The sequence below is a fragment of the Diceros bicornis genome (genome assembly GCF_020826845.1).
Source record: "Diceros bicornis minor isolate mBicDic1 chromosome 13 unlocalized genomic scaffold, mDicBic1.mat.cur SUPER_13_unloc_1, whole genome shotgun sequence".
Lineage (NCBI taxonomy): Eukaryota > Metazoa > Chordata > Mammalia > Perissodactyla > Rhinocerotidae > Diceros > Diceros bicornis.
This window is the reverse complement of record NW_026690866.1, coordinates 6,920,117-6,944,090: the sequence shown is the minus strand read 5'-3', so window position 1 is coordinate 6,944,090 and position 23,974 is coordinate 6,920,117. Positions and strand designations below refer to the sequence as shown.

Genomic DNA, 23,974 nt, shown 5'->3' with positions numbered 1-23,974 from the left:
ATTCCACCACACTTGAGAATGGCTAAAATTAAAAAAACTGACTATAGCAAATGTTGTTGAAGATGTCAAGTCACTGAAACTCTCATCAGTACTGGTGAAAAATAGCTTGGATGCGTCTTTAATAATTACATATGTCTAACCAGCCATTCCTTTCCTAGGAATTCATCTAAGGGAAATAAATACATATTTCTATACACAGACTTGTACACACATGTTGATAACAACCTAGTTATAGTAGACAAAAACGGAAAACAACTCAAATGTCCATCTACTGGTGAAAGGATACACAAAGTGTGGTATATCCCCACAGTGGAATACTATTCAGCCATAAAAAAGAATGAATTATTTTTTTCTTTTTTAATTATTTTCTTGAAATTATAAAGGGTTTTAACATTGTGTAATTTCGGGTGTTCATTATTATCTGTGAATTTCTGTATAGACTACATCGTGCTTACCACAAGTAGTCTGACTTTTATCCATACCATGCACATGTGCCCCTTTAACTCTTTCACTAAACCCCCAGCCCCCTTCCCCTCTGGTAAGCACTAATCTGTTCTCTTTATCCCTGTGTATGTTTATCTTCTACATATGAGTGAAATCATGCATATACCTTTGTCTGGCTTATTTCATTTAACATCATATCCTCAAGGTCCATCCAGGTTGTTGCAAACAGGACGATCTTGTCTTTTTTTCCTGGCTGAGTAGTATTCCATTGTATATAATACATACCACATCTTCTTTATCCATTCATCTGTAGCAGGGCACTTGGGGTGCTTCCATGTCTTGGCTATTGTGAATAATGCCACAGTGAACACAGGGGTGCGTAAATCTCTTTGAATTGTTGATTTCAATTTTTTTGGATAAATACCCAGTAGTGGGATAGCTGGAAGTTATGGTATTTCTATTTTTAATTTTTGAGAAATCTCCATACTGTTTTCCCCGGTGGCTGCAACTGTGTGCATTCCCACCAGCAGTGTGTGAGGGTGCTCTTTTCTCCTTATCATCTCCAACATTTGTTATTTTTTTTGTCTTGGGAGATATAGCCATTCTGACAGGTGTAAGGTTATCACTCATTGTAGTTTTGATTTGAATATCCCTAATAATTAGTGATGTTATACATCTTTTCATGTGCCTGTTGGGCTTCTGTATATCTTCTTTGGAAAAATGTCTGTTCATATCCTCTGCCCATTTTTAGATTGGATTATCTTTTTTTTTGTTGTCGGGTGTATGAGTTGTTTATATATTTTGGAAATTAACCCCTTGTCAGATATATGATGTGCAAACATTTTCTCCCAGTTCGTGGGTTGTCTTTTCGTTTTTTAATTTTTTTGAGGAAGATCAGCCCTGAGCTAACATCCGTGCTAATCCTCCTCTTTTGTTCTGAGGAAGACCGGCTCTGAGCTAACATCTATTGCTAATCTTCCTACTTTTTTGTTTTCCCCAAAGTCCCAGTTGATAGTTGTATGTCATAGTTGCACATCCTTCTAGTTGTTGTATGTGGGACACGGCCTCAGCATGGCCGGACAAGCGGTGCATCTGTGCGCATCTGGGATCCGAACCTGGGCCGCCAGTAGCGGAGCTCGTGCACTTAACCACTAAACCACGGGCCTGACCCTGTCTTTTCGTTTTGTTCATCATTTCCTTTGCCTTACAGAAGCCTTTTAGTCTCATGTAGTCCCACTTGTATATTTTTTCTTTTCTTTCCCTTGCTTGAGTAGACATAGTATTGGGAAGGGTGCAGAAAAGACTGATGTCAAAGACTGTACTGCGTATATTTTCTTCTAGGAGTTTTATGATTTCAAGTGTTAGATTCAAGTCTTTTATCCATTTCGAGTTAATTTTTGCGTATGGTGGAAGATAATGATCTACTTTCATTCATTTGCATGTGGCTGTCCTGTTTTCCCAACAGCATTTATTGAAGAGACTTTCCTTTCTCCATTGTATGATCTTGGCTGCTTTGTCAGAGATTAACTGACCACAGATGTGTGGTTTTTTTTTTCTGAGCTTTCAGTTCTGCTCCATTGATCTATGAGTCTGCTTTTGTGCCAGTACCATGCCATTTTCATTACTGTAGCTATGTAATATATTTTCAAGTTAGGATTGTGATTCCTCCAGGTTTGTTCTTTCTTCTCAGGATTTCTTTGGCTATTTGAGGTCTTTTGTTATTCCATATATCATTTAGGATTCTGTGTTCTGTTTCTATGAAGAATGTCATTGGGATTCTGATTGGGATTGCTTTGAATCCGTAGATTACTTTAGGTAATATGGACATTTTAACTGTGTTTATTCTTCCAATCCATGTGCATGGAATATCTTCCCATTACTTCAGGTCATCATTGATTTCTTTCAATAATGTCTTACAGTTTACATTGTATAGGTCTTTAACCTCTTTGGTTAAATTTATCCCTAATCACTTTTTTCATTTTGTTGCAGTTGTAAATGCGATTGTACTCTTGAGTTCTCTTTCTGTTAGTTCATTATTAGAGTATACAAATGCAACTGCTTTTTGTTAGTTGATTTTGTACGCTGCAACTTTGCTGTAGTGGTTGATTATTTCTAATAGTTTTCTGATGGATTGTTTTGGGTTTTCTATATTTACAATCATGTCATCTGCAAACAGCAAGAGTTTAATTTCTTCCTTTCCAGTTTAGATTTCTTTTATTTCTTTTTCCAGCCTAATTGCTCTGGCCAAAACCTCCAGTACTATGTTGAATGGGAGTGGCGAGAGTGGGTACCTTTGTCTTCTTCCTGTTCTCAGAGGAATGGCTTTAAGTTTTTCACCATTAAGTATGATGTTGGCTGTGGGTTTGTGATATTTGACCTTTATTGTGTTGAGGTACTTTCCTTCTATACCCATTTTATTGAGAGTTTTTATCATAAATGGATGTTGTGTTTTGTCAAATCCTTTCTCTGCATCTGTCTAGAGGATCATGTGATTTTTATTCCTCATTTTGTTATTGTGGTGTAGCACATTGATTGATTTGCGGATGTTGAACCTTCCCTGCATCCCTGGTATAAATTCCACTTGATCATGGTATATGATCCTTGTAATATACTGCTGTGTTCGATTTGCTGATATTTAGTTGAGGATTTTTGCATCTGTGTTCATCAGCGATATCGGCCTGTAATATTCCTTCTTTGTGATGTCCTTGCCTGCTTTTGCTGTCAGGGTGATGTTGGCCTCATAGAATGAATTATGAAGTCTTCCAACTTCTTCAACTGCTTGGAATAGTTTCAGAGGCATAGGTATTAAATCTTGTTTGAATATTGTGTAGAATTCTCCAGAGAAGACATCTGGTCCTGGACTTTTGTTTTTTGGGAGGTTTTTGATGACCATTTCGATCTATTTACTTGTGATTTGTCTGTTCATTTTCTCTGTTTCTCCTTGAATCAGTTTTGGGAGGTTGTATGAATCTAATAATTTATCTATTTCTTTTAGGTTATCCAATTTGGTGGCATGTAAGTCGTTCAGTGTATTCTTTTATTTTCCTTTGGATTTCTGTGGTATCTGTTGTAATTTCTCCTCTTTCATTTCTAATTTTATGTGTTGAGCCTTCTGTCTTTTTTTCTTAGTGAGTCTGGCTAAGGGTCTGTCAGTTTTGTTTCAATCTTCACAAGAACCAGCTCTTTGTTTCATTGATCCTTTCTACAGTTTTTTTAGTCTCTATTTCATTTATTTCTGCTCTAATTTTTATTATTTCCCTCATTCTGCTGACTTTGGGCTTCATTTGTTCTTCATTTTCTGATTCTATTAGGTGTAGTTTAAGGTACTTATTTGGTATTTTTCTTGTTTGCTGAGATGCGCTTGTATTGTTATGAATTTCCTTCTTAGAACTGCTTTTGCTGCATCCCATAAGAGTTGTTTTGTTGTCTTTTCATTTTCATTTGTCTTCAGGTATTTTTTGATTTCTCCTTTGATTTGTTCATTGATCCAATGTTTCTTCAGTCGTGTGTTCTTTAGTCTCCACATATTTGTAACTTCCCCATCTTTTGTCTTGTAGATGATTTCTAGTGTCATAGCATTGTGGTCAGAAAAGAAGCTTGATATGATTTCAATCTTAAATTTATTCAGGCTTGCCTTGTTTCACAACATATGGTCTATCTTTGAGAAGGTTCCATGTGCACTTAAGAAGAATGTGTATTCCGCTTTTTTGGGAGGGTATGCTCTATATATATCAAGTTCATCAGATCATATGTTTCATTTCATTCCACTATTTACTTGTTGCCTTTCTATGCATGATCTATCCATGGATGTAAGTGGGATGTTCAGCTCCCCTGCTATTTCTGTGTTGCTGTTAATTTCTCCCTTTAGGTCTATTGATAGTTGCTTTATATTTTTTTGTGGTGTTGCGTTAGGTGCATATAACTTTATAAGTCTTATGTCCTCTTGGTGGAAAGTCCTCTTTATCATTATATACTGCCCCTCTTTGTCTCTCATAGTCTTTTTTATCTTGAAGTCTGCTTTGTCTGATATAACTATGGAAACACCTACTTTGTTTTATTTGCCATTTGCTTGGAGTATTGTCTCCCATCCATTCATTCTGAGCCTGTTTGTTTTTAGTGCTGAGATGTGTTTCCTGGAGGCAGCGTATTGTTGGGTCTTGTTTTCTAATCCACCCCACCACTCTGTGTCTGTTGATTGGAGAATTCAATCGATTTACATTTAGAGTGATTATTGATACCTGAGGGCTTAATCCCTCCTAATCTATAATTCCATTGTTTCTCTTCCTTTCAGTTTCGGACTACTATTTCATTTTGGGGGTTTTCTGTGAAAGTTTTCTCTTTTTTTATTATCTATGGCTCTGCTCTGATTCTTTGTTTGCTGGTTACTGTGAGGTTTGTATGAAGATGTCATAGATGACATAGTCCATCTTCTGAGAGCCTCTTATCTCCATTAGACTAAGCAGGTTCCATCCCTTTCCTCTTCTCCTTCTGAGTTATTGTTGTCACAAGTTATTCATTTTTGTGTTGTGCATTTGTGACTATGCTGAAGTGTTTATAGTTACTTTTTATGCTTTCCTTCCATTCTTTTTTTAAGTTATAATTAAGTATTTGCTACCTTGTTGTGAAACAGAGCTGTAGCTTTCTGATTTTGTCTGTCTATTTATCTCTTTGTTCAAAGCTTTGTAGACATTTGTCTTCTATTTGTTTCAGGTATGATGGCGTTCTTGATCATTGCTTGTATGGGACATCTAGTGACGATGAACTCCCTCAGACTTTGTTTATCTGCGAAAACTTTTATTTCTCCATTGTATCATAAAGATCATTTCACTGGATAGAGTATTCTTGGCTGAAAGTTTTTGTCTTTCAATATCTCTATTATATCATTCTATTCTTTCCTTGCCTGTAAAGTTTCTGCCAAGAAATAAGCTGAAAGCCTGATAGGGGTTCCTTTGTAGGTTATTTTCTTCTGTTTGCTTCCTTTAATATTTTTTCTTTGTCATTGGCTTTTTGCCAATTTTACTATTATATGCCTTGGAGGAGGTCTTTTAGCATTGATGTTATTAGGCCTTCTGCTGGTTTCATGTACTTGTAAGTCCGGTTCTTCCCCAGGTTTGGAAAGTTCTCAGCTATTATTTCTTTTAACAAGCTCTCTGCTCCTTTCTCCCTCTTTTCTCCTTCTGTGATACGTATAATTCTTAGGTTGCTTTTATAATTGAGTCATATATTTCTCCAAGAATTCCTTCATTTTTTAAAAATCTGAGTCCTCTCTCCTCATCTACTGAAAGCATTTCTGTATTTCAATCCTCTAAATCACTAATTCTTTCATCCATAATATCAGCTGTTTTTTAATGATTCTAGATTATTTTTTATCTCAATAATTATGTTTTTCATATCCAGAATTTCTGCTTGTCTTTTTTTTAATAGTTTCAGTTTCTTCGATGAAGTATTCCTTTTCCTTATTAATTTTATTCCTGAGTTCATCGAACTGTCTGAACATTCTTGTAACTTGGTGAGTTTCTGTAATGACAGTTATTTTGAATTCTCTGTCATTTAGATTGTAAATTTCTGTGACTTCAAGGTTCGTTTCTAGAGGTTTGTCATTTCCTTCTGCTCTGAATTGTTAGTGTAGTTTCTTATGGTCTTTGATCAACTAATCTTTTGCCTGCATATTTGTGGTTGTATCAGGTCACAGATTCCACCTGCTACCGCTGTGGGGGAAGCATGAGCTGTCTTTCTGATCCCACCCCATATGCTGAAAGTTGCGTTGGTAAAGTGGGTGTTCCCATCCGCTGGGAAAGCATTAACACTGAGCTCAGAGCTGCAGCCACACGGAGGCACCTACCCAGTTGTGAGACTGCAGCACTACTATGGGTATTTGTGCCATCTGGGAAAGCATTTGCATGTGTGCATATATCTGCTGCTGCCTTTTCTCATGCTCATGCCAGCCTCTGTGCTTGGTGGGTGGGACTTCTTCACGGGTTCTGAACATTGGCCAATCATTGGGACTGCAGTGGCATGGTGGGCTTTCCAATCATCCAGGAAAGCATTCATTTGAGGGTCCAGGGCACCCGCCAACCCCTCCCAGATTTGCACCAAGGTGCATTCCTACTTTGGGGGATGCAGCAGTACTATTGGCTCTCACTCCAACCTGGGAAGCACTCGGGTGTGTGCACAGTGCTGCCAGGGAAGCATTGGGGATAGGAATGAATTCATAGTACATGCGATGACAAGAATAAATCTCAAAATAATTATTCTGAGTGAAAGAAGCCAGTAAAAAATGAGTACATAGTATATGATCCCATTTATAAAAATCCTTGGAAAATACACGAAAATCTATAAGGACATATACCAGACATATACTGGTTACCTGGGAATGAGACTGTGTTTGCAAACAGCAGGGAAGGAGGAATTAAAATGAGCATGAGGAAATTTGGGGAGGATGGGCATTCCTTTTCTCGATTGAGGTGATGGTTCAATATGTTATAATCAAAATGTATAAATTTATTCACTTTAAATGTATGCAGTTTACTGTATGTCGGTAATACCTCAATTAAGCTAGAACATGTAGGGGAAAGAGAGGGAGAGAGAGCCAAGAGAGGGAAAAGGAAAGGAAAAGAAGGACTGAGGGTGAAAATTAAGTGGACAAAAGGAAGAGGGAGACACAGGAGACATTGGGTCTCTGTGGCTTTGGCATCTCCTTCTCCTGGAGTCTCCCATACTGGGCAGCTGACTGGACCATTCTGATGCGCTCTCCTCACCTCACCTCGTCTGCCGGCGGAAGAAGGAGGGCGACTATGAGCTCCAGTGACGATGCCTGGGCTATTACCTGCCTCATGGCAACCTACGGAAGCTGCGATGAGTAGATCTGACTATATCTGATGTCCCCTTTTCCCAGCTGGGGTCCAGAGGAGCTGGGCTGGAACAGTACGAAACCACATTGGACGGACTCAGGCTCCAAGCCTTTCTAGACTTGACCCCTGACTGGCTCACAAAGGACTAAGCTGAAAGGTTTCACCTTCCTTAAGTCCTGAAAGTGACTGCAACTTCTGTCCTGTGGTGTCACACCAGTTGATCCCTCAGGGACACCAGAATTGGTGAAACCAGCACAGACATTTCCAACATGTAAAATCGTATCCCCACTTCAGTGCAAGGTTTCCCTTCTTGGGAAACTTTGGAACATCCCTCCCCTTGACTCTGTGCGGCCATCACACCCCTCTCGGTTCCTCCATATTCCTCCCCCACTGAAGCCCTGACAGTCTCATGTTCCCCTTTTCTTCTTCATTCTCTGAAGCTCAGATTCACCAGGACTTCCAGATCAATCTCCCTCAATGTCTCCTCTCCCCACTCATGGGTCCTCCATGACGGGAAACAGGCCAAGATGGGATGAGTGGGTGATACATGACTCTGCAGTCACCTTGGGCCTTGGGAGCTGAAATGACTAGATGTCTGGGAAGCCTGAATCCCAGAGTAACACCAAGGTTCTGGGAAGAGAGTATCTGCTCTGGATGTAAAAGTGAATAAAACTTGGGGGGAGAAATCTGAGGGAAAAGAAAGAGTCTTTTTTCATCTTTCTCTGTTCAGAGTCCAACTAGTCTCACAGCAGAGGCTCCCCAACAGGCAGCCCAGAGCAACCCAGGCATGAGGCAGGCTGTGCTCTTCTGCCTTGGGTCTGTGGGAACAGATTACATTTTCTGTACACACTGTGCAGACGACCACAGCTGAAGATACCCAAGGGCTGAGAATTAAAGTCACAGTCATGCTACTCGTTCATACTTTTTGTGTGTGAGCTTCACATTCTCAATCTTAAGCAGTGGTTCTCTGAGAATGCACACTCTGAGGATTATAATGATTAATAATATTAATATATTATTATTATTCATTGCATACATTATACACTGTACATTATAATTATAAATTAATGTATAATTATTATTATACATTAATATTATTATATGTTACATTATTATGATATCATTATAATGGTTAATAATCTTTATCATTATTGACTATTTAATTCTCCTAAGCAACATGACTAGCAAGCTCTGCGTGTACTATCTCAGTTACAGTCACAATATTTAGGGTTTTATATCCATTTTAAGGTAAAGATGCGTAGGATCAGAAATATTAAATAACATGACAAAGAAGGAAAAAAATTACTACAAAGCTAAATTAAACACCTATTCGCACTATGTGTCAAAGAAAGAAAGACGTTTTCTGAATTACAAACAGACTCAAAGTTGACCTCCCACAGGCCTGCAGTGAAAGAGCCGGTAAAGAATGTACATCAGGAAGAAGAAATGTTAACCCAGGAAAACATAACAGGAGTCACAAGGAAAGGAAAAAAACCGTCTGTCTAATTTAGTATTAGTTTTCAAACAAGACATTAAAAACACATTCACACCAAAATTCCAGATGATTACCACATGGAAGAATAGAGGAGAGAAGATTTAGGTAAAAAATAACTCATTTTTTAGGGAAGATATACATACTAAGATACTCTATTATTAACACACTGCTCTCAGAAACTGATAAATCTGTGGGACAAAAGTAAGTAATGATAAAGAGGATGTGAAGAGTGCAACATACTCGATCAGACAAATAGACAAATCCCAACACACTGTCTTATTGTGAGACTTGTGATGCTGAAAACAGTCGTTCTCCTGACAGCATGATACCGCAATGTCATATCAATTTTCATGAATCAAATTTCCAACGCATATAAATCTAATAACAGGGAAAATCCAGTATTTCATTGTATGCAACTAGTGATTCAACATGCAAAAAATACCAGAAAAATGAGACGCAGAAGTAGGTGTGTTTTTAGAGAAGACAGATATAACAGCTCTTTAGTGAAATGTTATGTTGGAATCTATTGCAATATTACATAAAAAGGACAATCCATTTGGACTAGGTATGTTTTCTCTGTGACTGTGAGGGTAAAACTCTAAAGAATCCCCTGACTGTGATAACTCTCTGTTGATCTTAAAATACAAATACATAACACTCAGGAAAGGAAAGGAAGGAAAGATCACCTTTCTCTCCTCACCTGAAACTCAATCTCCTACCTCAGAAGCATCACTCTCAGTATCTTCTCTGTCATGCAAAGGAATCAAAGAAAAGAAATTATTGGTATATATTAAACTTTCAAGAGCTCAAAGCAAGAAAACCTAATGACCCTTGCAGAGGCATTAATGTAGTGTGAGCTCCATGTCATCTGCCCCGTCTTGTCTTTTATAACCGTATTTGTCGGGACGTCCTTCTTTGCCCTTCACTCTCCCTGCCTCTCTAGAGAGTCTGTCTGCCTCAGTGCTACCGCCAGTCTCTCTCTTGCCATCTTCACTTTCTCTTCCTGTTTCCTGATATCTTCCTGAGTCAACAGAAGTTGTTTGCAAAGGAGCTGTGGGATGTACAGACCAGCTCCTGGGATCGTCTCTGCTGAATCTGAAGACCAGGCAGGGGTGAGCATGGGACTGGAGTTCAGACCACCTGCAAGCACACCTGGCAGGGATGCACCTGTGCAACCAGGTGAAAGATTTAGCAGGGCTTTGGCAAGGTCTAAAGGACTTAACGGTTCTTCTGCACTCTGCAGGCCTGGAGACCTTGCAGTCTCTTCTGCCAGCAGAGTTGTTGGGGCTGCTCCAACGTTTCCTCCCATTGATGGCATCTGACCTCGTTGCCAGGATAAGATGTGATTCTAGTAACTGGCTTCTTGAATATGTAACTGGACATCCTCAAAGGGATGGAGATGCTCAAACCAGGCTTTGGGTTGGATTGGTTTCCACAATCATGTCGCTTCCTCTGTGATGATTTGACCATCATACTTCTTTTCCTCTTATCCTATAAAAATAAAATATGAATGTGGATCAGAGTGATAAATGAAGCCCGCCTTCCCAGGACAATTATGTCAGATGCCTTGTACTTCTACCCTCCCTCTCTCCCTGTGGGGATTAATCTGACCTGTGTCCTGGGACATCATCAAAGAGATTTGGGTCAAGAACAGAAAGCTCGAGGTCAAAACTCAGGACTACTGCAGGTCATTTCTTCTCCCCCATGTTGTTAGACACTTATCAGTATGACTTTATTCTCTTTTTGTCCTTGTCACTCTCAACAAGAAAAGCTCTGGTGCTCCCTGTCAAGACACACGGTCCCCAGTTTTTTTATAAATCCCAAATCATACCATTCTTCTGTACTATATGACTATTCATTTGATTAATCTATTGACCAGTTGGTGTTCATAGCTCCATTAGAGTTTAAATCAGTAGTGAAATTATCATCTACCCCACTCCTAGTGACACTTATTTGACAACTGTGAACATTAAATCTCAGTACAGAGAATGTATGTCTGAAAAAACTCAACTTCCAAATGGAGATTGTTCTGTAAGTGGGAAGTACACACTGGATTTATGAAACCCAGGAAAACAATATAAACTCTTTCATTATTAAGTTTTGTATAGATTGCACCAACATTGATGATATCTAGGTTATAGTGGGTTAAAATATACTATTAAAATCAGTTTCACTTGTTTGCTTTAATTTTTTAAAATGTGGCTACTAAGAAAAAAAATTAAATTCTATAATATGGAGTGCTTAATGTTACTATTGGACAGTGCCGATGAAGTCATCAGTGAAAATAAATTCCAGAGAAAGTGGTTAGGGACATTTTTTCCCTAGAAAATGAGTCTACACTGACCCACACTGCAAGATGGAGCAAAAACTGTCATACACACACACAGACACACGCACACACTGACAGAATGAAAAAAACCTCTTCCTAGTGTCCCACCTCTTCTCACATGGCATGAGGTTGCACTCCTACTTAGTCCTAAGTGGACTAATCTCAAGAAAGAAGGCAGAAGTCAAGGTAATTTACCAGTTAGGAAGATCTAAAACCAGAGACTAAAGCTCAAGATATGTGGTGAATTTCCTGTCCTGGCTTCTGTTATTAATTCAATATGTTAGGGAGACTTTTCCAAGGAGGGTTGTTTTAAAACTCACTTTTTCTTTACTATTTCATAATAGACAGGCTATGTAAAGAATAATTACTCTAGCCAATCAATGAAAAGGAGATGATAGAACACGAATACCCTTATTATAAGTCACTACTGGATTAGAGAGTCAGGGAACAGCTGACATTGGGTTAATTTGACCTTAATTAGGCTGATTCTGATTTCATGACCGTCATATTGATTGTATTATGCTAGAACCTACGAAACTTCCCAGCCCCCTACTATTTAACCACCAAGGCCCACCAACCAGACTAGTCCTTGCTGACACCTTCCCTGCCTCCATCCCTTCTGACAACACCTGGAGGATTTTCCCCAAATCCTACTCTGTCCCTGTGCTCTTCTACCTGCCCCAGGGCCAGGGAATTATTTTCTCCGAGGCTCAGGCTCTGCGTGTGCCCAGCTCTGGGGATGGCACTTCTCTCTCAAGTGAAGACAAGGATCAGAACGCAGACCCTGTGAGCTGCAGCAATTGGACAAAGACTGGGGTTTGCTGACAGAAAATAACCTTTAGTGGGCACGGTTACCAGGGTCCAAGAAGCCCCAGTGATTCCTCCAGGGAATGTGATGCAGGACAAAGCAGGAATGTCTGCCAGTTGTTCGGCTTGGGAATGCCTGTAGGATGACATAGGTGACATTGGTAATGCATTCGCCAATGTTGTTCATTCATTTATTCATCGTATGTCATTGAGTGCTTTCTGTGTACATCCAGACAACAGGCTCACCCTCTGGGGCTCACAGGCAGAGTTAGAAGAATTTCTAAATTGTATTTCTAATATATAGGTACAGCACTGGTAATACACTAGGTGTTCCAAGCATTTTTCAAACATTAACTCCTTTAATACTCTCCATAAACCTACAAAATATGTATGCTGATCATTATTGCCAACTGACAGATGAAGAAACTGAGGCACCAATCAGGTAAAGAACTCAGTCAGTACAAATATCTAGTAAGGGATTGAGCTGGAATTTGGACATGAGGAGTTAGCTCCATACTCTGTGCTCTTAACCACGATATTTACTCTCTAAAGACTTCACATCATGAAAAAATTTGATCAGTTATCCATTTTCTTGGTGCATTGAGTAGCCACACTATTTTATCTGTGTCTGAAAAATAGAATACCTGCGTAGAAACTACTGCACATACACACTCAAATTACATCTACCAATGCCCCCAGTCCCTGAAAATTAATACAGAGAACATTTCAGAATGTTTCTTGCCCAGGTAGGGAGGACTCTGAGGAAATCTCAGTGTTACTGTTAGAAGCTGAGGACAGGCAGGGAGTGGGTCTCAGGGGAAAGGTGTCCTCAGGAGTCACCATTGAATGACAACATTGATGGGAGGGTCTCTGCAGTGACTGAATTCAGGATCTGGTGGTGTTTTAACCTGGTGCTTATCTTCTGGCTGTGGGTTTATGGTGATGCAGCACAGGGAGAGGGGATGGTTCACTGTGTTCTTGGGGAAACCAGACCCATGAAAGAGAGGGAATGACGGTTTCCTTAAACAATGGATTCGTGGTTGGGAAAAATTCGGCCTGGAAGAGACAGTCGTGTTCCTGGTATAACCAGAAGGAGTTGCCTCTGTATCAGCCAAAGCAGACAGCCATTCCCCGTGCACTCATTTGATCTCAATGGGAAGAAGGAGGAGGAAATCATGTAATGCTCTTCTGGATGTAAGATCTGTGATGGTAGAAAATGTGCTAGGAGGTTCTGAAAGGCCTCTCTGAGGCATTTCAGACCTTTGCTGTGACCAGAATGACAAATGTAAGCACCCCTGCCTATGTCTGGGAACAGTTAGTGTGTCAAGGAGAAGGCTCCCTGGTGCAGAGACTCACAGGAAGAAGCGAGTTTGACCAGGGAAGGTCAGAAATGTGGCCAGTGTGGCAGGAGGGAGTCTGAGAAGAGAGAGTGAGGGGAGAGAGGAGGGTGATCAGGCTGGATCCTGGGACATGGTAGACTGTTACTTTCTGTTCCTTTGTGACAACATTACTCCAAAACCTGCCACCTATAAAGTACAAATATACAACATCTCATAGTTTCTGTGAGCCAAGCATCTGGCATGGCTTAGCTGGGTGCCTCTGCCTCAAAGTCTCTCTGAAGCAGGTTTGTGGTCTCAACAGGGCTCAAATGGGGGAGGAGTCCCACCCAAGATCACTCACATGGGTTTTGTTAGGATCCATTTGGACTGAGAGTCTGAGCTCCTGTCTGTCTGTTGTCTGGACACTCCCTCAGTTCTCTCCTATGGAGCCTCTACATAGTGCAACTGAAAACATCAGCACTTGCATTCCCAGTTCTGGTGATTTGATAGAGAGCGAGAGCGAGAGAGAGAGAGAGAGAGAGAGAGATGGAAACAGAAGGAGGGAGGTAAGTAGGGAACCCAAGTAAGCCAGTAAGCAGGAAGTGACAGATGTTTTGTAATTAAAACTTGGAAGTGACATCCCATCACCTTGGCTGTGTTCTGTTGTTCAGAAGCCAGATACTGACCACTTAGTGATGACAAAAGGATGTGCACTTCAGGAAGCAGGGAGCATTGGGGCCATTGTGGAGGCTGCCCACCACATAGGCCAACGTGAGGCACTTGGGACTGATTCTGAGTAAATCAGGGGACCGTGGAAGGGTTAATGCCAGTGGATCACAATGTCTGAATTTCCTCTAATTTCAACCCCTTCAGGATGCATACCTGAAAATGAGGCCCAGAGGGGCAGTGACTTTCCCAAGATCACACATCTGGAACCCAGAGAAGTTCTGACTGGTATTCTATGTGATGTCCTACTCCTTCTTGTACTTCCTCCTTCTCTAAGTGTGTACATTAGACACATGTGACACCAGCCCACAGGTGTTGTACGTATTATCACATGTACCCTGACACGGTCCCCAGGGAGCTGTGTTTAGCCCAATCCTCATTGTGCAGCTTGGGAGACTGGACAGATCTTGAGAGGCACAGCAGCTTTTCCAGGACATACATCTAGTAGGAAAAAAGAGGTCTGACTTCAGCTCTGTCTCCTCAAAGCTGGCCCCCTAGATCCACTCCCAAGGAGCTGTGGGGAGGGTGGTGATGGGTATTTGTGTACAGTGATGGAGATGACATGGACAAGGAGGGAGAGCAGCCAACAGCCTAAAGGGGGCTTTGGGTGGGTCTGATTGAGTGAAGGGGCCAAGTAATAGAACCTTTAATAAGTGACCTCACTTCCTTGGTGACAGCCCCCAATAGAACTTAGAACTCTGGTTACCAGGCACCCACATTGTAATCACAGCCTCCATTCCACTTCATTTGAGTGGAGGCACTCGACAGAGTAGGATGTTCTCATGTTGTCTCGTGACTTTCCGAGGCTCTGGTCCCCGGAAAGCCCAGAATGAGAGCATGTTAAGTCGCTTTAGACATTGGCTCAGCCCTCACCTCGAATGTGTGTGGCCTTTTGGCAGGAGGAACCATGAGGTAACAGTGTGGGCCAGGGCAGGCCACTCTAGATCAGGCCAGAACTGTGATCCCAAAACGACAGCCCCACACCCCTTAACACTCATTGTGTGTGTGTGGGTTGGAGGAGGTGGAGTTAGGGAAGCTGGGGATGAGGAGGACCCAGCATGGGCAGGAACAGGAAGCTAGATGTTGGGAGTCAGGCAGTGTGTCATGTTCATACTCAATATCTTGGCTGCAGGAGAGTCAGGTGAGTGCTGGGGATAAAGTTCCTCTATCTGCATGTGAATCCTGGGCCATCAAGGTGTCCTCCCATTCCTTCCCTGGTGGAGTCTATGCAGATTCCCCTCTGTGCCTGATCTGTGGCGGGGTTTCCCCCTGTGGCAAATTCCAGGTAGGCCCCTGATCCCTCCTGGCCTGACTGCTGGGCACTGTCACTGTAGAGCTGCACCCAAGAGATGGTCGAGGAGCTGGTGGATGGTTTCCAGTTCACCCTCTCCCTGGAGAGAACACAAGTGCACCAGTCCATCAATGACCAGTGCTGCTCTGAGGTGAGTGTGGGTGAAGAGGGGTTTTCACACCCAGGACTCTGAGATGACCAAGGCAGTGCTAGAATGCAGACTTAAATCTGAGAACCCCCTGGACTCCCCACCCCCAGGATTTTCTCACTAGAGTACCCCACAGTCCCACTCCCAAAGGAATCTGGACCTCCACTCCTCCCCACCAGCTACACAGGAGGGTAGAAAGTCACCTCAGTCCTCCTGGTGGTTCACTGTGATATCACTTACTGTATGTCCCTCCTCCTCTCCCCCAGTGTGAGGATGAGTTCACTGTGAATTTAAATGAGGCCTGCAGGATGCGTGCCCTCCAGGCAGCGTGATGGAGAAGCTGACAGAGTCCATGGCACCAGCTTTCCTGAGTAGGAACATGTCCAGCTTCACCACCTTCATGATCAACTACTTGGCCTTAGACACATCCCACCGGGCCCTGGACCAGCTGTTTACTAGGTGAGTAGCCACTCCCACCTCAGCACAGTGGTGACTCTGCCCACTGCCAGCTGTGTACCTTGGGCAAATCCCCACATCTCTCTGAGCCTCAGTTTGCTCTTCTCAAAAGTTGGGGGGGAGGATAAATTTCATGGTGACCTTGTAGGGACTAATGGGATCAGCAATGGCAGGTGCTTACCTGGGGCCTGGATCTGCGTAGAGGGCTGTGGACGTGCTGTGGTTATCCATGGTGTTTATTTTTCTCTTCCCCGTGAAAAATAGTCTGCCTCACTGATCTCTAGGTTGTGGTTTTTCTGAGTGTGGAACAGCACATGGAAAGCACCCTGTCACGGAGTTGAGATTCCATCCAGCTGGTCCTGATCCTTTTCCTTGGGGTAGCCAATTAAGGATCTCTGGGGCACCAGAGAGGCCCTAGGCCCACTCAAGTGTCTGGGATGGTCTGGCTGCACTTCATTCATTCAAGTGTGTAGATTAAGCACCTACTACATGCAGGACTTTTGGAGACACTTAGCAAAGTCAGTGAATGAAGGAGACACAATCGCTGTGCCTCAATTGTCGTCTGAGAGTCAGACAGTGACATTAGACATCTTTCGCAGGTCCTGTCTTCCATGGTACATCCCAAGTGATGCCCTGATAGCCTCCTTTATAGCTGGAGGCATCTTCCCTTATTCCAGCCAGGAGGGCAGAGCACAGGCCCATCTAAAAAAGTGAGTGGTCTTTGGGTCCAGAAGAAGGGCTTCCTGTCTCTACAGAACAAGTTGTGGAGGGAGAGATGGGGGCTGTGGCTGTGGTAGGCCTGTCAGAACCTTGCGTCTCACACATCTTTTGATTCCCAAGGGAAGGCTGAGGTCTGGTGGCTTCCACTCTAGGAGGACAGGAGTCAAAGAGCTCTGGATGGGTGCCAGGACACCTGGGAAACAGAGGGGTGTCTAGGCTGAGTTGTCTCCAAGAGCCCCATTCCCATCACAGAACCATCTTAATCTGTCTCCCCTTCTCCATATCCACCTCTTCTGACCACCACCTCCAGGCCCAAGACAGGAAGTCTGTGAAAAACCCGCTCAAAAAATGGCCTCTGCTCAATCCCGTTGCACAAGTACATGGAGGGTTGGGCTGGGCTGTGTCCCGGCCATTCAGGAGAAGAGTGTCAGCAGGAAGAGAGTCGCGACAGGCTCTGTTTTCAACGTGCTGTATGAGCAGGGTCTCATCCCCAGGATGGGAAGGGACAGACATCAGTGCCTTGCATGAGAAGTGTGGAGGGAAAGGCCAGGCCTCTGACTCTGTTGCCAAATTGCCTCCCCCAGTGCCATCTCTTCTCTGGTGGGAATCTGCCTGGACCCAGGGCAGGATTTCTGGGAACCCCTGCACTTTCCCTGCTTCAGGATGAAGCTGACCTCTCTGCATCTCAGCTCGCCTGGCTCGGAGCTGGGGACCACGCCTAATTTCTCCAGGTCCAGCTGGAGCATCCAAGGCCCATTGAGGCAGATCTGGAAAGTGAGGAAACTGCAGTATGGGAAGATGATTTGCAGGGTCTTCAAAGGCTAGGTTCCCTTAATGGCAGTAGTGTCTTTCCTGGCTTTGACAGGGACCGAGGAAGTCAGCTACTTGAGTGAAACTGTTTCTTTCTCCTGCTGCAGTATCATCTCCAGAGCTCCCTCCAGCTCCAGAGCCAGAGCAAGGGCCAGCTCCACGGCTAGATCCAGCTCCAGCTCTTGTTCCACCACCTGTGCTAGAGCTGGAGCCAGTGTCACCTCCATCAGTCCCTCCAGGGCCAGAGCCACCACCAACATCAGCTCCAGCCCCAGTGTCAGCTCCTGAGCTGGAGCCAGCTGGACCATTGGCTCCAGGGAGACTCCTCACTCCACCTGGAGAGATAACAGCAGAGCCAGATCCAGCCCCAGAGCCCACCTGCCGCTGGGATGTGACCAGCAAGAACCTGCTGAGGCAGGAGAAGCCTGGCTTCTTGGAGATCCTTCCCAGGCTAGTGGCAGAGCAGTTGACACTGATTGATGTGGTGAACAGCGGGGCACTCACGGCATGTGGGCTCAGCCTTCCCTGTGCCATGAGCTGCCCCACACCTGCCATTTCCTGATCCAGAATCCCATGATCTTGGTCCAGCTTCCCTGCTTACCCTCATGTGACCTGAGCAGCTTTCTTAACTCCCAAGCCTTTGCTGTCCTCATGTGGAGAGTAGAGCTTGACAATGAAAGCAGCTGCCATGCAGAGTGGCTGTGCAGATGGACGAGGTGGAGCAGAGAGGAAGTTGGGCAGAGTCTGCGGTTTGGTGGGGGAGGGGAGCACACTGAAGTGCTGTCTCATCCTTGGTTAGTTCACTCATTTGACCAGGAGGCCTCAACAGCCTCAGCACTAATAAGCACCTCATGTGTTCATGACTGCAAGGCAGACAAACAAAGCCTGTGGTTGTTGCTGCCTTGGGAGAACGTGCATCTGAAAGAGGAGTCAGACCCCAGGATGGTCAGATTGGGTGGGATATGCCCCTAGAGACGGTCAAGCAGGAGCCGAGTTCTGGTGCTTGGAGGAAGTGAGACTGGGCGGCGAACAAATGTGACTTCCCGGTGCCACAGTATCGGGTCCTGGGTCATCCTGTTCTGGGTACCCTCAGGGGACACAGGCAACACCCAGGGACTCCCACAAGCCTCAGGCCACATTCTCAGCTTCCTGTGCTCTAGCTCTCACCACTGACCCGGCCTGGGACTGGGGGCTGCGGGCGCTGAGCTGGGCTGTGGCAGGGCTGGGTGACATGCCCGGTCCTCCCCAGGAGCTCTTCAAGAAAGTGATGCCCCACGACTTCCTGGACTCCATCTGGTCCCAGTGTGACAACAGGGGTAATGAACACCTGACACCCACCATCCATGCCACCACGACCCACTTTAACAGAGTGGTCGAATGTGTTGTCACCACCTGCATTGGGGACCCGAGCATGACGGCCTAGCACAGGGCCAGGGTGGTGGATCTCTGGATCCAGGTGGCCAAGGTAAGATGTGGGAGGCCCTGAGAGCTCCTATCTGGAGTCAGGGGAACTGCCTCTTCTACTTTCTCAGCTCTCATGTTTGAAGTCTGTGGTCTGAGTCTTTGTACAATTATTAGGCCCCTCCTGCCAGTGCCTCGATGACCTGATTCCTGGTCCCAGTGGTGGGAATCTCACCCCTTCCTGGGCTCCTTCCTTACCTTGAGCTAAAATCCTCCTCCCTGGAAGTATTCTTCATCAGCTTCCAGCTGTGCCTTTCCCGGGTTCCCTGAGCTACTGTCTCATCCAGGAGAGGAGACGTCAATGAGGCGACAGAAGCCAGAGGAAGCAGGGCTCCAGCTCCCCCTCACAGCTCATTCTCTTCCCTTCCCCAGGAATGCCAGGGCTTGAGGATCCTTTCCTCACTCCATGCCATCCTCTGGGCTCTGCAGGTCCCCTCCATTCAGCGTTTAAAAGAGACATGGAGATGGGTGTCCAGGTGGGTAGGCCTCTGTCCATATGAGCACCACCTGGGTGGACCAGACACCCCCCACAGGGCTAGCATTGTCCTTCAGTCAGTTGGGACCTCCTGGGAGACAGCAAACCCTGGCGATAGGGTCTGACCTGGTTGGAGGCTTGGAGTCGTTCTGAAAACTTAGGCCAGTGGTTCTGCTTCAGGAATCAGCTTCCCTAAGTGACAGATCCTGGCTTGAGCCAAATTGAAGATTTTCAAGTGTTTTCAACAAAAGAACTCTCTGTCCACATGTAATTAATACTGTTTAAAACACTTCTGCTGAGGGGATAAGAGAATGGAGGCCCCAGGTGACAATAGGAGAGCCCCCTCCTCAGTCCCAGACACCTCAGGGCTCAGAGGACACAGTGAAAACGCTCATCCAGGCTGTCTGGATCTTCTGGGTTTTCAAACAAAAGGGATTTACCCTCAAACCACTCCACAGTGTCTCTTTCCTTTTTTCCCTCCTCAGGAAGAATGGTACGAAACTTAAAAAGTTGATGAAAACAAGCCAGCAGGAGAGCAGGAAGCTGCTCAAGGAGGTGAATGGAGGCTGGAGATCTGGAAGGAGGGGAGGTGAGGGGGGGAGGGACAAGGCAGGATGTGCTTTGGGAAGTTTTTCACTTAAGGTTCCCTGAGAAATAACGGTCTGTCTTGTCCAGCTTGACAGGAAGCGGGGGGTGTGAACTGCAGGGGCAGGTGGGGACTGTTTGGGGAAGGAGGCCTTGGTCACGAGATACAATGATGTCGGCTGGACTGTTCCAGGAGGTGAAGAGCTGGCAGAATGAGCAGGTCTCTGGCTTCCATGTGGACCCATCAGCTGGCCTTCTTCCTCCAGGCTGGCGGGTGGATGGAGTGGGTGGGGGTTCCTTTCTTCCTACAGCAGCCCAGCCTGTCCTCAGGAAGCCAGGCCCCTGCTGCTTCTTCTGTCTTCACTTTACCTCGCAGGGTTGGGCACTCTGCCTGCCCCAGGGATGGGCACTGTGAGGTCACACAGGTCTTGTGGACTCAGGGGCTGCCCAGCCTTGGGCCAAATGGTGGATCTGGGACAGAACTGTGTGGTCTCTGGGACTGTGCACTCTAGCCAGATAGTGGTCACTGCTGACAAACCAGTGAGTCTCGCCCGGTGCCTTGTTGACAAGGATATGCCCCAGATGGCAATGAGAATTATCGGGGAACCTACAGATTCTTAATGGACCTTCCTGACAGGACATTAGAAGTTTCCAAGTAAAAAAGGATGCAAATGTCACCATTACACAGTGCCCCGGTCACCCCCTACACTGTCATTCAGATGTGGCACAAGGGGGATCCTTCCTGAGTGAATAAAGGAGGAGTTCTGTGCAGGGTCCATCATGAGGGGATCCTAGGGAGCTGAGGCCTTTGGCATGGCCTCAGGTCCAGCGTGATGTCAGAGAATCCCAGGGGGCTGGAAAACACAGAATCCACTTGGATAGGACCCCGAGACACCTTGTGCCTCCCAATCCTTGGCTCAGGCTGATTGAGGGCCACAACACACCCCGAGAGTCCAGAGGACAGGACATTGGTCAGAGGTGTGTCTGGAGGAGGAGTGAAGGTCGGGGGCCAGGCCCTTTGGCTGGGAAGGGGGACGGTCTCCTCTGTGGGCCCCTGAGCAATTCACTGCCCCTCTGTGGGCCTCAGTCTCCTCATCTGGGAAATGGAAGGAGATGATCTGTGGTGCAAGTCTCATAGGGGTGATGAGGTACAAGGGGGAGAGGAATGAGCAGAAGCTTTGTGCTCATCCTCCTCGAGGGGGGAGGGGAGAGTACTGGTGACAGTCAGATGACACTGAGTCCTCAGGGGACCCTGGGAGGCATGGGAGTCCTCCTCACACTTTCCTGATGAGGAGAGAGGCTTAGGGGCCTGGGCAGGCCTGAGGGCACAGAGGAGGGAGTGTTGGAGCTGGGAGTGATCTAGAATCAGAGCACTCTGGAATGGGATCAGCCATAGACACCAGATGTCCAGGGTCAAGGATCAGGGGCCTGGGAGACATGGGGAAGGGAGCATGGCCTCCCTGAGCCTGTCCTTGACCCTGCAGGAGGTGACCTCAGTGTGGGCCACCCTGGAGATGGATCCCCAGGAAGCCCAGGAGAGGCAGCAGCAGCAGGTGAAGGGGCCTGAGGGGGAGGGTTCAGGTGTTAGAAGAGGGGGTCTCTCTCCTCACGGCTTGAGGTCTCCTTAAGAGAGGGGTCCCTCCTCCTCCAGCCCAGCTCCTGGAGCCCCAGAGCCTGAAATGCCTGCCCTGTAAGTGACCAGGATGAGGCCTAGAAGGGCTGTGCCCAGGATGGATTAGGGAGGGAAGGGGCAGGGAGCACATACTCTGGGATTTGCCAAAAGCCGCCCCTGGGAGGTGACTGGGGAAGTTGAGTGGTCCTGGAGGGGGCAACTGGGGGCAGGCCGCTGAGGGTCCTAGGCTGCTCTCTGTGGGAGTCTGTAGTGGGCAGGAGGATGGTGTGAAGTGATTTGGGGGAGGGTCCATGGGTCACCTGAGAGGTGGGACTCATCTCACCACTCCCACCCTGAATTCACAGGGTGTCGTCCCCTTCCTGGGCATGTTCCTCTATCACCTGAAGCTGCTGAACATTGGGATGGAGGATGATCTGGAAGTGAGTGAGCCTGGAGGTGGGACCAAGGAACAGGATCCTGAGGTTTGGGAGGCGAGAGCCCTGCACTGGGCCCTGAGCTCTCAGTACCTGGCAAACCTCCTCTCATGAGAGCCCCATGGCCACCCCTGGGAGCTGGGGAGTCAGGCCCATCTTAGCAATGCATGAATAGACGCTCCGCATAAGCCCCCCACCAGGCTCCCTGGGCTAGTGAAGCTCAGAGCTGCCTGCCTGCAGAGCTGCAGGCTGTGTCTGAGCTGCACTCAGCCTCCCACTCAGGCCCTGCCCCTGGGGTAGTGCCATCAGCCCCTGCAAGTGAGGAAGCACTTCTGTGGTCCAACTGTCCCTTCCTCCCTGAGGCCTCAGTCTCCCCATCTGTCATCAGAGAGGGTGTGCTACATAAGATCTCTGGCCTCAGCTCCCCTGTCCCTCCTGCTCTGGGGGCCAGAGCCTGGCCCAGTGTCAAGTTCTCTTTGTGGAAGCTCTGCCTTCTGCTGGGCCCTGATATTCTTGCAGCCTGAGAAGGGGTGGGATGGGGGTTGGTTATGGGCTTAGGGGGCTGTTTCTGATGGACATTAACTGTCTCCCTTCAAGGGAAATCGGGTCAACTTCCAGAAATGGTATGAGGTGAGCAGCTGTAGGAGGGTGGGGAAGTGGAAATCACAGACTTCCCCTGGCAAGACTTTCTCTGGCCTCATCCCTTGGGTCTTACGTTCATTGGGAGAGTCAGATCCACAAAGCTGGGAATCCCATCACGTTGGCGTGTGTGTGAGGGGCTGACATCAAAGACACCTTCCTGGATAAGGAACTAATTCCAGCCAACTGTGAGGACAGGCAAGTCCTGAATGGAGTGGGAAGGAAGGAGGGTTCCCGAGTGAGCACAGACCCCAGACCAGATCCTCAATCCGCACAAGTCCCTGGCAAGGTTCCCCACCCAAGCTCTGTCTGCATCCTGTCCTTCCTCCCAGAAATTAAAAGTCATCAGGAGGATCCAGCTGCTCCAGCAGGCTGCAAATGCGTATGACCTGGAGCCCAAAGAGCGATTTGGGGCCTGGTTCCAGGTCATGGAGCCCATCAGTGTCCATGAGAGTTGAGGGGGACAGGAGTTGGGTGAGGGCAGGGCAGACTCTGTCTGATGGCCAGCTCCAGAGCCTGTGGCCTGGCTCGCTATTCAGCCACAGAACTCGTAGCGGGGTGGCCCATGGGGCACTGGGATTCAGCTGCTGGCAGGCTCTGGGAGGGGCACCTGAGGTGTGGCTCCTGGTACCTCACAGGTCCACTCTGTCCTGTAGCTACTGGGTCTCCTGCTAGCTGGAGTCCGCACAACAGAAGGCGAGCAAAATGCGGCTCTTCAAGAGAAAGAGGAACCAGACATCCTCCAGTTTAGGGCCGAGTGAGTGTTGGGACCAGCACCAACTGCATCCAGGGGCTCAGTACACCTTCGGCCTAAGCATGGGCCTGGATCCCAGCTCCACTGCTGACCAGGCCTGGGACAGGCTGCTCCCCTCTCGTCTCTGGGATTCAGTTGCCTCCTCTGAAATGGGTGATGCTAAATGATGCCTCCTGCATCAGCGACAAATGAGGTGCTGTTGATGGACTGAGCACTCTGCACAGGGTTTGGATGAGAGTGCAGGGGTGCAGGGAGGTGTGCCATGAATCTCAGGGAGGGACCCCAAAATAGTCTGTTTCTTCTCTTCAGCCACCACGCCCTTGGCGATGAGCCGTCACACTCTGGAGACCACAAGTGCAGCTCCTCCTGACCAGCAGGGACACTGGCGCCCTCGGGGTGCACCGGGCCAGCTCTTCCCACCCTGAGTGGAGGAGCACATTCTAAGACTTTCCCTGGTTTTCCCTAAAGCCCCAGAGGGAGGGAACCACCACCTCCAACTCCCTGACATCAGCACCCCAGCGACTGTTAACCCATTGGGGAGGAGTGATATTATTTCTTTACTAGTAAATGGTAGATTTGACTCTTACGATATATCCTGTTTCTGTCACAGCCTGGGTG

At 46.4% G+C, this 23,974-nt stretch overlaps 1 long non-coding RNA gene across 1 annotated transcript; it reads left to right on the top strand.

The window, feature by feature from the left end:
• The first annotated feature begins 19,821 nt into the window (after positions 1-19,821).
• Positions 19,822-22,593, top strand: LOC131401703 (uncharacterized). The gene is made up of 3 exons (XR_009217861.1): positions 19,822-19,921; positions 21,895-21,969; positions 22,561-22,593. It is a non-coding gene; the product is annotated as an uncharacterized LOC131401703 (long non-coding RNA).
• Positions 22,594-23,974: the final 1,381 nt, after the last annotated feature.